Here is a 14,673-nt window from a genome sequence, read left to right as displayed (position 1 = left end):
AACTCCCACTGCGCTCCGGAAGCTTTGGGTGAATGCACCTTGAACGCACCTTGTTTTAGAGGGGGAGAACAAGAAAAAAATTTTTTTTCCTGTTCTCTCCTATGGTCCGGTGCGTCCTATAGAGCAAAAAATACGGTAATTCAGCCCTTTGGTTTTTTAAAAAAAATACCTTGAGGACTAGAATCTTACGTCTTCTTTTAGAGGAAAAGCCATAGCTTGGTGGCAGAGCATCTGTTTTGCATGTGACAGGTCTCAGGTTCAATCCCTAGCGTCTCTAGGTTAAGCTTGGAATTGTCCCCTGCCTGAAACCTTGGAAAGCCTGATATCATAGGCGTGTGGCAGAATGGGCGAGACCCCTTTTGTAACTTCTCTGTTCCTTACTCCTCAAATCATACGCTCTTTTTGTTCCATTTCCTCAGTAAAGTTCTGCTGGGATGCCCCTCTCTCTGGACTCCATCTGCGTTACTGAAACGACATTATTGAGCATGAAACTCTTGAACTCAGTGTCGTGGATTGGAGTCCCATATTGGGCAGAAGGTTCCTGCACTGCAGGGTGTTGGGCTTAGAATATCCTGCGGTCCCTTCCAACTCTGATTCTATAGGTTCTGGAAGAGGAAGAAGCAGAAATCTCTGGAACCCACGTACACACACATACCACTCTCTAGTAGGTGGCATGGATTTGGCCCAGAAGAAGAGGCAAGCTGATGGATAGTGGCAACAGCAGAGAAGAGGTGCAGCAACCTTTGTCGGTCAGAAGATTGCCTTGAAGGAAAGGCAAACATTGCAGAGTCCCTGCTCTTGGTGAATGGGGCCTTGCTCTTTCCTTGAAGAGCTTCTCTGTCTGTTTTCTTCTGGAATACCTGCCTAAGTTGGGTTTCAAGCAGGTCTACAAGTAGTGTGTACTACTCTATGCCCTTGGAATGCTAGCCAGTAGAGTCTGGTGCCAATTGTGCCTGGTGGCCAGATTCTGTGTACAGATCTGTAGGTACAGACCATCCCCTAACCCAAACTAGTTTCTTAAGAAAATCCCCAAACTCGGTTCCATGGGTGACCTTGGGTCATCTCTCTGCAGTAGCTTATCTTAAAGTTTTAAGTGTCTATACGCTTATCACATTTGTAAATTTTAAATTTATTGTTGTACGTTGTTTTAAATGTTTGTTTCCCTTCTGGGATTGTACCCCCAAGTGTGTTTTATAAGCTGGTCTCCGACCATAATAAATTATCCATCTTGGGTCTGGTGGGGTAGAAAGCAGGGAGCCCAACAGTAGGTGGCGCTAGAGACAACGACAGGCAGAACTGTACCTTCCCTACTGAGATCTGCAAGGGCGAAACAGAGACTAGGGAGGACGAAGTCGGACAGCCAAGGCTACCTCTCGACTGGTGGGCAACTAAGAGAGGCAGCAGGTGAGGGCTGGCTGAGGACAGACTGAGGTTGTGCCCTGGCTCTTTCTGGACCCCACCATCTTGCTTGTTTGTAGCTTTTGTCTCAAGAGTTCAAGCGCTTTCCCCCGCTGCCTCACGTACCAGACTCCATCTGGGCAGACAACCAGGGCTGCGGGCAGTTCAGGAATCAAAGAGCGGAGCCAGAAAAACCTTCACATCCATCCAAGTTTCGTACCAAACCCGAAGTTGAAACGCAAGTCCACTGAGAACGATGGAGGGGTGAGAGGGAGGGAAGTGGATTTAAGGAAGGTGTGCAAATGTTCGGCATCTCCATGTGCTCAGCTTTGCATCTGACCAAAGCAACAAGGGTACTGTTATGTACTGTGTTGAATAGGATCCAAAAGGCAGCAGTCTGATTGGTCCTAGAACAATAGGATTCAGAATGCAGCAGTCTTATTGGTACTAGAACAATAGGATTCAGAATGCAGCAGTCTGATTGGTCCTAGAACAATAGGATTCAGCTTGCAGCAGTCTGATTGGTCCTAGAACAATAGGATTCAGAATGCAGCAGTCTGATTGGTCCTAGAACAATAGGATTCAGAATGCAGCAGTCTGATTGGTCCTAGAACAATAGGACCCAGAATGCAGCAGTCTGATTGGTCCTAGAACAATAGGACCCAGAATGCAGCAGTCTGATTGGTCCACAGGAGCCACCCAATCCAGCTGCAGGTGGAAGTGAATCCGCAACCTGATTGGCCTTCCGAAGAATCCCGGAATTAGCCAATCACGTGGGGCCCATTGTGTAAATAATGTATATAAAGCAGACATTCTGGGGGAACTTCCATTCCTCCTCACCACTATGAGCTGAATAAAGAGCATGAAATCCACTCTCGACTCCGAGTATATTTCAGGTACAGAAAGAAAATATCCACTCAGTGGCCCTTTAGGAAGTACCATCGCACTCCTATTCACGTCTACTCAGAAGTAAGTCCTGTTTACATATGCTTCAGGTTACATACGCTTCAGGTTACAGACTCCGCTAACCCAGAAATAGTACCTTGGGTTAAGAACTTTGCTTCAGGATGAGAACAGAAATCGTGCTCCGGCGGCGCAACGGCAGCAGGAGTCCCCATTAGCTAAGGTGGTGCTTCAGGTTAAGAACAGTTTCAGGTTAAGAACGGACCTCCGGAATGAATTAAGTACTTAACCCGAGGTACCACTGTATTACCTTTAGAAGACATCTGAAGGCAGCCCTGTATAAGTAAGCCTTTTGATGTGTAATGTTTTATTATGTTTTTATACATGTTGGAAGCTGCCCTGAGTGGCTGGGGCAACCCAGTCAGATAGGTGGGATGCAAATATTATTATTATTATTATTATTATTATTATTATTTGTGCCACTTTGTGCACATTGAAGGAAAAGGTGAGAAATGAATGCGATAAAGAAGAATTTCCATCCAGTGTTGTTCGCTTGCAGCCAGCCCATCTCGTTCTCCAAAAAGCAACAAAGCTCCTAGATTATTTGCAGATTGAAGAGGCATGTCAGTGACAAAAGAGGGGTCTGAGAGGCTGCTCCAGATGTCTTCTCTCAGGGGAGCTGGAACTGGCCCAGATGTGTATTTTTCTTATACCAAAAAAAAAAAAAATTATAAAAAATGAGACCACATTGTTTGGGGAAGTTGCCATGAGAAAGCACGGGCTGAATCACACCTAAAAGCGAGGCCAAGCTCTGCGGCCTGAGTTCCAGAGCGACCCACCAGCAAGCTGTGTTTGCACTTCTGACACCAATGGCGCTTCCAGCGCAGCCCTCAGGAGGTTCATTTAGAAAACAACAGTGAAGCAATCTCTCAGGCAAACCTGAAACTCCTCAGCTTCAGCCAAGTGGAAACGCCGGTCTGTCATCCCCATCTCAAAACAAAACAAAAAAATAGGTTTCTTTAGAGAAAACAAAGCTGGGGAGTGGAGGGTGGGGTCAGGGGGGAGAGAAAACTTTTGTCATCATTTCTGGGATTTGGCAGACAGGATTTGGCGGAGGGCATTACGTAACGTCTCGGGGGGGGGGCTGGGGCTGAATTAGCAGGTGTGCCATGGAGAAAGCTGGATCCACAGGTGGGAGGCACTGGTAAAAGATAGAAATTTCCACAAAAAAGCTGGTGGGTTTCCAGGAGAGCTTCTCTTTGAGAAGAAGAAAAAAACATTTGCAGACTGATGTGGAAACTGACAGATTTGAAAGGTTGAAATGATTGTAAAATTATTGATGATGATAAATTGTATGCCTGGTCTCCATTTGGTTTCTGGGAGGGGGAGGTGTAATGCAGGAGGTCAACACTAGGTGGAACCAGAGCCCATCAGCTCCATCCTCCTCCCTTCTGAGTTCTACAAAGGCTAAGGGGAAGAAGCTGACTGTCAGTGCCGCCACCACCACGTTGGACTGGTTGCAAGGAAGGATGTAGGCGGGTGAAGGCTGCCTGAGGGCAGATTGAGGTTGGTGGGCCAGTGCCCCATTTGTCCTAATGGAGCCACCTTCACTGGTTCTAACCAGTTGTTACGGAAATTACGGGGGGAAGCACATCTTTAAAGTTAAATATTACAAATATTATGCCTGAATGTATCCTTTCAACTTGACAGCTCAGGGAAGTTACCTAGCTTTAAAAATAATATAAAATCATCTCCTTCCCCAGTTTCCTCCATCCCAAAGCTATTTTCCCCTTGAAAAAGGACTCCAGGAAGTTCCTAGAGGTGACAATTGCTGGGCTCGTTGTTTGCCAAAGGAAGCCAAATCTCATCACCTGACTCGCCTCAGGCTCCAGACATGCAAAGGAACTTCTATTGTACTTTTGGGTGGTGGGTACTTAAGACATATTTGTCTATGCTAATCTTCTACCTGAGTCTTGCCCTGCCATGTCTGCTTATGCTAATCTTGTACCAAGGACTTGTCTGGGCATGTTTGCCAAGGTTAACCCCTCCCCTTTTGTGACATGTCAGTGATGTAGCAATGATGCTGTACGAACTGTATTCTGGGATATGGTGGGAAAGTTTTAAAAGTCTTTGTCACCCCATCCTCGGGGTTCAAATTTGCTCTTTGAACCTATTGCGCAATAAACTTTGGTCTACAGCTATTTTTTGCTCCGGTTGGGTGGACTCCTTCCTTTATTCCGCAGGGACCCGCGGGCTCTGCCTGACGAGCTGGGTGACTGAGCAGCCTCACACCTAGATTTTTCCCTAACACAGTGAAGAAATAGAAGAAATTGAAAGGTTTAAAGGAGGAAGAAGCTGTAAAAAAATAAACTGGAATAAATTGGGGTATGGGGAACCATCAGGAGAGAGATTCTCATTTAAGGCCCTCGGGGCATTAAAGTCTTCCTAAATTGTAGCGCAAGGAAATTTTCTCAAGGAAAAAGAGAATATTACTACAAATTTTATCCAGCCACTTCCATTCCGCAGACAATTCTAGCACTATCAGAGTAATAGCGCAGCAAGAATCATAAAAGCTATACTACAATAACTTAAATCCATAATAATTCCCCACTTACATCGTAATCAAATTGCGAGGGCTGTAATCTTGTTGCGGTTAGAACTGGTTAGGTAAGCAGAGGAGATCTTTGCATGTCTCGCGACGCCTGTGAAAACCAACCAAAACTAGCTCTTGTCAAATTTTGGTTTATTAGTGGCAGGGGAGTGGGTAGCAAAATGGCTTTTTTTTTGTACTTCGCAGATTTGGTACAAAGAGGGCCATTTGCGCTATATTTGATGAACAAAGGAATTAAGGTATCATCATAAGCAGATATGCTCTAGCTGCCCCTATTTGCCAAGAGGGAGTACATACTCTCACCATACCCTCCAACATTTCTCAGATGAAAATAGGGATGTCCTATTCCATAATAATAAACTTTTTATTATTTATACCCCACCCATCTTACTGGATTGCCCCAGCCACTCTGGGACGCTTCCAACATATATAAAAACATAAGAAAACATTTTTAAAAACCCTTCCCTATACAGGGCTTCCTTCAGATGTCTTCTAAAGGTTGTCTTATCTCCTTGGCTTGGGGGTCGCCTACCTCCATACTCTCCAACATTTCTCCAATGAAAACAGGGATGTCCTAAGGAAAAGTGGGACATTCCGGGATCAAATCCGAAACCGGAACGGCTTCTGTAAATCTGGGACTGTCCCTGGAAAAACAGGGACACTTGGAGGGTCTGTGTGGTGGCACCTCCTGTCCCTTTGGAATGCACTCGCGTTGAGCTTCAAGTGGGAAATATTCAGGTACAGTATTGGTATCTACGGATTTTGTCATAGGGGGCAAAAGTCAGCACTTGTCCCACCCCTCCTATGAGCCAAGTGCAGGAAGGAAATCTTGTTCAATAGGGATGGGGAGCCAAGAGAGGGAAGGAATGAAGTCAGCGGAATAGGTGGGTGAATTGGGGTGAAACCAGCTCTCCTACATATGGGTGGTGTGGGGCTCTGGAGAAGGGGGGGTGGTCCCTGCCCTAGAGTCAAGAGGCACCAGCCAAACCAAAGGAGTTTTCCCTTCCCAGAGTAACATTTCCTTATATTTGCAGAACTGGTGTCCTCTCCTGAACTGAAAATGGGCCCAGGATTAAGGCAGTGGTTACAGTCCTGACTCCAGACTGCACTTACATGGGAGTGAGGTAAAGGTAATGGTAAGTCCAGTCAAAGGTGACTATGTGATTGCAACGCTCATCTCGCTTTTAGGCCGAGGGAGCCGGCGTTTGTCCACAGACAGTTTTCCGGGTCATGTGGCCAGAAGGACTAAACCGCTTCTGGCACAATGGGACACCGTGATGGAAACCAGAGTACACAGAAACGCCATTTACCTTCCCGCCTCAGCAGTACCTATTTATCTGCTTGCACTGGTGTGCTTTCGAACTGCTAGGTTGGTAGGAGCTGGAACAGAGCAACAGGAGCTCACCCCATCATGGGGATTCAAACCGCTGACCTTCTGATTGGCAAGCTCTGCTGAATTCAGCAGGAGTTATGGGTGAGAAGACATGGTTAGAACTGCAACAAAGGTTTTCTGTTTTAACCTCTCTTCAGGCAGAGAAGATTGGGGCAAATAAAAGAAAGCAGAGCATAGCCAAACTATGAAACTCTGCCCGCCCCCCAGAGTAGTTGTCACAACCAACTAGCATGGGAAGAAGAAGAAGAAGAAGAAGAAGAAGAAGAAGAAGAAGAAGAAGAAGAAGAAGAAGAGGAGTTTGGATTTGATATCCTGCTTTATCACTACCCGAAGGAGTCTCAAAGCAGCTAACATTCTCCTTTCCCTTCCTCCCCCACAACAAACACTCTGTGGGGTGAGTGGGGCTGAGAGACTTCAGAGAAGTGTGACTGGCCCAAGGTCACCCAGCAGCTGCATGTGGAGGAGTGGGGAATCGAACCTGGTTCACCAGATTACGAGTCCACCACTCTTAACCACTACACCACACTGGCTCTCCTAACCATTGCACTTTAAAAGAGGATTGGACACAGTCATGGGAGAGAGAGCTGTCAGTGGCTACCATCTCTGCCTCTCCACAGTTGCAGCCAGCAATGCCTCTGATCACCATTTGTTAGAAACCACAGTGCTCTGGTGCTCATCTTCTGTTCCCTGGTTCCCTTGCAGGCACCTGGTTGACCATGGTGAGAACAAGATGGTGGACTAGATGGGCCACTGGCCTGACCCAGCAGGCTGTTCTTAAGGTTGTGCTGGAGACCAGGAAGGAAGGACTAAGAACAAGGGGGTGAAGATATCAAAAATGAGAGCTGCAAGATTCTGCACAATTCCTTGGGAGCGAGCCCCACCCAGAGTTAGTTACATTTTTTTTTTTTAAGTACAGTGGTACCTTGGATTAAGTACTTAATTCGTTCCAGAGGTCCGTACTTAACCTGAAATTGTTCTTAACCTGAAGCACCACTTTAGCTAATGGGGCCTTCCGCTGCTGCTGTGCCGCTGGAGCACAATTTCTGTTCTCATCCTGAAGCAAAGTTCTTAACCTGAAGCACTATTTCTGGGTTAGCGGAGTCTGTAACCTGAAGCGTCTGTAACCTGAAGCGTATGTAACCCGAGGTACCACTGTACTTAATTTAATGATCAATGTTACAGCATGATCAACACCAAAGTGGATCGCAAGGAACAGTTCACCGAAACATTGATGTTCAGCTTTTCTCATGGCCTCAAACTCCTTCATGGCATCATAGTTTTTATAGAACTCAGCATACTCTCTTTTCCTTGGTTCAGCCACACCAGACTTGTATCCAGCTGCACATCCCATCAAAAAAAGGAAAGCCATTACAATGTGTTTTCTCAGACGACTGGCCAAGAGGCCTCTCATCTGGGGCTTGGGCAACAAAGCAGCAGACATGGTGGTGTTTTCTCGTCTCACAGAAAGCGCTGGAACCGCAAGGCCCTCCTCGTACATTGAGGTATCCTGCCCTGTCCTTCCGCGTTCACCTTCTGAACGGCAGCTCCCGCCTGCGCACCACCCAGAGTTACTTCTGAGTGAAGGAAGGCCGAGAGCTGAAGAGAAGATCTACCACAATTGTGATAATTTGTGTTGGGAAAGTAAAGAAAAGGAAGGTACTTTTCATCATATGTGGTGGAATACACTTTTATGAAGAAACCAGAGGCCTTTCACCTTGGAATAACAGGTTCTGAACTGCCCAAAAAAGATGTAAAAGTATTTTTGTATGCCACAACTGCTGCACGGATTTTATTAGCTAAAAAATGGAAAACACAAGAATTACCAACGGTAGAAGAATGGCAGATGAAGTTGATGGAGTTTATGGACCTGGCTGATCTCACCGGGAGAAAACTATTTGAATAAATATTGTAATATTAAAGATATGTAATCACTTGAAAGAATCAGTTAGGCCTAGGATTAAATTGGGATTATATATATAAATAAGAAAATGTACAAAAAGAAAAGTAAGGAAATATGATTATGACTGTGATATGGTTTATGAAATAATGATATTGGAAACTGCTATATATAATTACTAAGAAATTCAGATGGAAGAGATTTGAGGAAGCCAAAGAATATGTTTATGAAGATGGATTTTAATTAATTAAGTGATAGTCAAGTGATGATCTGTTGTATGTTTCATATTCTTTTTTCTTTTTTTCTTTTCCTTTTTCATTCTTTTTCCTTTATTATTGTCAGCTTTTAATTTTTTCGTTATGTTTATGTATGAAAAATAAATATTATTGTAAAATAAAAAAGAGAGAGATCTCTCTCCCCAAGTCATAATGGAATCAAGTGATGTCGTACGCATCCACTGTGTAGGAACTAAAGCTCAGGGCACACATTCAAATGCTGGCAAATTCTGTTTCTTACAGTAACATCCCGAAGGATTTTAACTGGGAGAGATGGCCATGGGAGCGCTCACAAAGCTACCCCCTTTGAAGAGATCCTGCTCATCTGTTCCAAAAGGAGCTCCCCCTCCTTATCTCTCCTTTCTCCCTCTCTCTTTTCCTGATCTCCCAGATAAGATATCAAATGCCGATTCATTGAAGGGCAGCTCCTGAAAGCAATCCGCCACGGAATCGAATTAGACGCCTTGGCTCTGTGCGTGGCTTGGCCGGCTCCGGTTGCTAAATGACAGAGTTTGCCAGTAATTAAGTAAAACCTCGGGCGAGATGTGCCCCTGGGGCTCTGTAGCTTGGAGCCGTCTAATCCATGGTGTCATTATTAGAGAGGATACAGAAAACGACTTGCAGCGTAGGGCCAAAGAAATGGCATTTTTATGGTAGGAAAGGGAAGAAAAGGTGGGATCCAGCTTCCTTGAACGCCAGAGACGAGGAGCCTCAGGCCCTGGAAGCCAGATGTGGCCCTCCAGGCCACTCTATCAGGCCCCTGGAACTCTCCCCAAGCCACACCCCTCTCCCCAGCAGTGGCGTAGCGTGGGGGGTGCAGGGGGGCCCGGCCGCACCGGGCGCAACATCTGGGGTTAGGGCAAATCCATGGGTTAGGGGGCGCAAATCCACAGGTTAGGGGGCGCAAATCCATGGGTTAGGGGGCGCAAATTACTTGCCTTGCCCCGGGTGCTGACAACCCACGCTACGCCACTGCTCCCCAGTGCTAGTTTTTGCTTGGCAGTAATGGGGTATATGGATGTGTGGAATCTACAGTGATACCTTGGTTCTCAAACGCCTTGATACTCAAACAACTTGGAACCCAAGCACTGCAAGTAAGTGTTCCGGTTTGCGAACTTTTTTTGGAAGCCAAATGTGCTCCATTTTGAGTGTTATGCTTCCGATTTGAGTGCTACACTTCCGTTTTGAGTGTTTCTGTCTGTTTTTGCTATTTATTTTGCATTTTTGTTTTTGTGGCTTTTTTTGTTTTGTTTTTGTGACTGTGTGGAACCCAGTTCAGCTACTGATTGATTGATTGTGTGACTGCAGTACATTGGTGATTGCTTTCATTTTATGGATCAGTGGTCTCGTCAGATAGTTAAATTGCTGTTTGAGGGGTTGTTTTTAAAAGTCTGGAACGGATTAATCCGTTTTGCCTTACTTTCTATGGGAAAGCGCACCTTGGTTTTGGAACGGACTTCCGGAACGGATTAAGTTTGAGAACCAAGGTACCACTGTATACAAAAGTAAAATTTACATGCGTTGCTCTATCCACCAGTGGAAATTGATAAAATGGGCATTTTGTCAGGCGGACATGTTGTGGTTTCAGATACACTTGTTGTTCTCCTTTGGTCCACTCAGAATCCAAGCTGGAATCCAACATGGCAGCAAAGCTTTGCTCCAACACATCTGGTTGAAGACGTATGATCTCGAAGTAGAGTTGGAATGGAGGGCTATCTATAGGGGAGAAGGATTCCAGTCATTATCCTCGCCCCAAGACCTAACCATTTTTAGTCATCGTAGGTCTATACAGTACCAATCGCATCTTACACGGGGGTCCAGTTCCAAGGGTTCTGTGTATACACAAAAATCACATATAAACCAAACTTTTAGAACTACTCCCATGAATATTTGGTGTTAAGTTGGAGGGAATGCCAGGAAACAGAGAATTATGTTCACATGTGGGGGTGTAAATATGTACATTATTTTTTTATTTTTATTTTTTTTGGGCAAAGGAGTGTTTAAGGAGATAACAGATATCACTGGGTGAAACCTGGCCAAAAGCCCAGAGGTAGCATTATTATCAATTTACGATGGGGTGGAAGGTTCACAGGCTATGAAGGACTTGCTCACAAATTTATTGACAGCTGCATGAATTATTATAGCCAGGAAGTAGAAGGGGCAAGTAGAATATGAAATGGAAGAATGGTATAAAGAGGTGTGGGGTATAGCTATTACATTTGCCATTTAGGTAAGGCGGGGAATATGCAGGAGAAATGATTTTGAGGAGATATGGAGGGTGTTTGTAGAATTTGTACTGTTAAAACGGAAAGGGGTCAAACCATCGCCAGAAGTGTTGAAATTTTGGGAGGTTGGGTAGTTACAATGGAATGGTCTCAGTGGTGAGGTGCACATTTTTATTCTTATCTGTTTATGATTATTACTTTGTCAAAATATTTAAAAAAAAATAAAAGAAGAAAAGAAAGAAGAAGGGAACAAAAGAACTACTCTCATGGCTAGAGGGTGAGGGAGGGAGAGAAAAAATGCCCACACACTCCCAGAACCCACACAAATGGGGACAAGTATGTGTGGAGGGAGCCCAGATTGCCCTTGGACTTCTGGTCATCTGTGGGAAGCAGGATACTGAACTGAGTGGGCCTTTGAGTTGATCCAGCTGGGCTCATCATAAAGTTAAAGGATAAAAAGAAAAGTGAGGTGGGAACCAGAGAAAAACAGGAATCTTTTATACACAGACTTTACACTTCAGGACGATAGGATCTGGGTGGGCCCTTGCCCCCATCATCATCCTTATCAGTCATTAATTTTATTATTATAAAAAGGGGTCATAAAATCACGGCCTAGCCCACCCGCCAACAGAAGCCTGCTCTTTCCACAGCCTCACACAGACCCTGCCCCAAATTGAGGGTTTTTGTGGAGGAAGAAAGCGCAGACATGCAATTAAACCAAATGAGGGCATGGAAGTTTCGTGCTCAGGGGCGTTTTGGCCTCTTCCTCGCAATTTGTTTTGTTCTCATCGTTTAGTTAAAGGAGCACTCCGCCCTCCCGCTTCCCCGGGAGAAGGCCAGAGCTGCGAAAAAATGAAAGCAAACTCTTTATTCTTCAGTTAAAAGGGGGGGGGGGGAGAGATTTCAGTGTTTTCATGCTTGCTTCGTTCCAGCTGTCTGTTGCTCAGGCTCAGAATGTCAAAAGTCTGCCTTATTTTATGTTATAACCCTGAGCTAGCAGTCTGTCACTTCCCAGGTGATGTGAAATGCAAAATGGGTCTGGAGTGCTGGGAAGGCGCTTGCCAGGCCAGGCAAACTGGACAGGCCTGGGTAGGTCATTGGTCGGACTCAGTGGAAAAGGCAATTGACAAGGAAAGTGGGCTGCTCTAGGGCGGACGGGGGTGGCGCTGTGGGTTAAACCACAGAGCCTAGGACTTGCCGATCAGAAGGTCGACGGTTTGAATCCCCGCGACGGAGTGAGCTCCCGTTGCTCGGTCCCTGCTCCTGCCAACCTAGCAGTTTGAAAGCACGTCAAAGTGCAAGTAGATAAATAGGCACCGCTCCGGCGGGAAGGTAAACGGTGTTTCCGTGTGCTGCTCTGGTTCACCAGAAGTGGCTTAGTCCTGCTGGCCGCATGACCTGGAAGCTGTACGCCAGCTCCCTCGGCCAATAAAGCAAGATGAGCGCCGCAACCCCAGAGTCGGCCACGACTGGACCTAATGGTCAGGGGTCCCTTTACCTTTACAGGTGCCCTTGGGGCTGAACGTTGGAAGACTCACGACAGACAAAAGATCAGACTTCTGCCTCTGTGGTCAGAGTTGCTTAGGAATCCCAAGTGGGGAGAGTACTGCCTAGACCCCTTCTTATATCCAGTGGTGTATGCTGCCCATTGGGGCAGACGAGGAGGAAAACAGGGAGGCCAAACAGTAGGCAAAGCCAACAGCAGGTCTTGCCAACTAATTCTAGTTTTGCCCCTACCCCAGCTGCTTCCAGGTGGGTCTTCTACCATGTTGAGCTCTCTTGTGTGTTTACCTGGTGCAGTGGTAGACCTACATATATGGAAAGCGTAATGTTGGTGGTCAACAAAAGAGGTTTAAAGACTCTCTCAAGGCAAATCTAAAAAATGTAGTATAAACACTGACAACTGGGAAATGCTTGCCTGTGAGTCTTCCAATTGGAGAACAGCCTTTACCAAAGGTGTCCTGGGCTTTGAAGGCACTCGAACTCAGGACGAAAGGGAGAAATGTCCTAAGAGGGAGGCACACTTGGCAAATCTACACCGTGATCAACTCCCGCCTGGAAACCAATATCCCCACTGTGGAAGGACGTGTGGATCCAGAATTGGCCTCCACAGTCACTTAGGGACTCATTGTTAGAACTGTGTTTATGGAAGACAATCTTATTTGACTATGAGTGATTGCCAAAAAAAATCTGTCTATCTATCTATCATCTATATCTATCTATATCTATCTATCTATCTATCTATCTATCTATCTATCTATCTATCTATGTATGTATGTATCTATCTATCTATTTGCTATCTATCTATCTATCATCATCTATCATCTATCATCTATCTATCTCTATCTGTCTATCTAACATAATTTTTATTAGTTTTCAATTACAATAATCCAATAATAGCCTCATCATAACAGTGCCAAATTATAATACAATTACTAATACCAATCATTCAGATGCCAAATGATGTAATTTAGGTGCCCGCCCCCCACGTGCTAGAATTGATGGTTTGATTATTTACTTTCTTACTGCGTTCCAAAATCTCATTAATTTCAGTTACACTCCAGTCAAAATAACAATCCCTTATGCGACAACGGCAGTATTAACGACTTCCTTTCGTATTGACACATTAAATGATTTCTAAAGCTACAAGTGAGGCACTCAAACTATATCCTTGTTCTTCCTTTGTGTGGCAGTTATTCTGTCCATGATGTTTCTTCCTGTCCTGGTAAAATATTATATCTATCTTTTCCCGGTTGTTGCTGTTCTCCATTATGCCTTGGGCGGAGTTGATATCCCACTGTTGTTTCAGAAGTTCTCCATTGCTCTGTCCTGTTCTTCATTGTTTTGCAACTTCAACAACAGCTGCAAAAATCACATTGTCCCAAAAAATAACCTGTTTTCACCATTTCCCCCTCTCAGCCTGGGAAGGAGAGTGACCTGCAAATAACTCAGTAGACCTACACTTTGAAGCTCAAGCCTTCACAACCAGCAAGGAGGTCTAGGTAACCACCGTTATCTTCTTCAATGGGGTTGTTCCACGACACGTCACCACAAATATTCTGTAAGTTTACAGTTTGGGCATCTACTCATGTACTTTTGTGAACTCCTTGCTATTCCTCCATACCCTCCCACGTTTATCCAGTGGAAATAGGGACATCCTATTCAATTAATAATAATAATAATAATAATAATAATAATAATAGCAGCAACAACAACAACAATACCCCAACCATCGAACTGGGTTTCTCCAGCCACTCTGGCAGCTTCCAACATATATAAAAGCATAATGAAACATTAAACATTTAAAAACGTATACAGGGCTGCCTTCAGATGTCTTCTAAAGGTTGTATAGTTACTTATCTCCTTGGCTCGGGGGTCGCATAGCTCCATACATTTCTCCAATGAATATAGGGACATCCTAAGGAAAAGTGGGACATTCCGGGATCAAATCAGAAACCAGGACAGCTTCTGTAAATCCAGGACTGTTCCTGGAAAATAAGGGCACTTGGAAGGTCTGTTTCTCTAGGGTCTTGACTTCTGTTAAAAAGGGAGGTGGGAAATGACGTTAGCCACAGCAGAACAGCCAATTTACCACAACACTCCACCTTTGCAACGCCTGCCGTACTGACTCTCAAACTTTGCAATTGTGTTTTTTTTAAATGTATTTTTATTAAAGATTTTCTTGATTTACACAGGTATGTGCAATGTCTCTCTCATATTGTTTTTTCCATGTAACTTTTTTTTTTATACAAATCGGTTTCATTTGTTGAGACATTAGTAAGGATAGGGGGAAAGAGGTGGAGGGAGGAGGGAGGGAAGATGAGTGGGGGTGGGGTCGGGTGGTGATGTTTCTATATTACTTAATATATGTGGAGTCTGGTGCCAGCATTGCTTGTGCAGGTTCTTTGCTGTTCGCTTGTGTTCCTTTGGTGGTGAGAGAGGTTGGGGTTGGCCTAGGGTGTGGCTGTTCA

General features: G+C 44.9%; 1 protein-coding gene across 2 annotated transcripts in view; it reads left to right on the top strand.

The window, feature by feature from the left end:
• The window catches only part of HIC2 (HIC ZBTB transcriptional repressor 2), a 177,362-nt gene extending 163,544 nt beyond the window's left edge, over positions 1-13,818 (top strand). The window contains exon 3 of one of the 2 annotated variants that reach the window (XR_003704106.2): positions 13,622-13,818. The gene's annotated coding sequence lies outside the window, so the exon portion shown is untranslated. Of the gene's footprint in view, positions 1-5,946; positions 6,791-13,621 lie in introns of those variants that run through there. The other variant, XR_003704105.2, reaches the window with a different exon arrangement.
• Positions 13,819-14,673: the final 855 nt, after the last annotated feature.

Source organism: Podarcis muralis, chromosome 16, assembly GCF_964188315.1.
Source record: "Podarcis muralis chromosome 16, rPodMur119.hap1.1, whole genome shotgun sequence".
Taxonomy (NCBI): Eukaryota; Metazoa; Chordata; class Lepidosauria; order Squamata; family Lacertidae; genus Podarcis; species Podarcis muralis.
The sequence above is the reverse complement of the archived record's forward strand: the minus strand, read 5'-3'. Positions and strand labels throughout refer to the sequence as shown.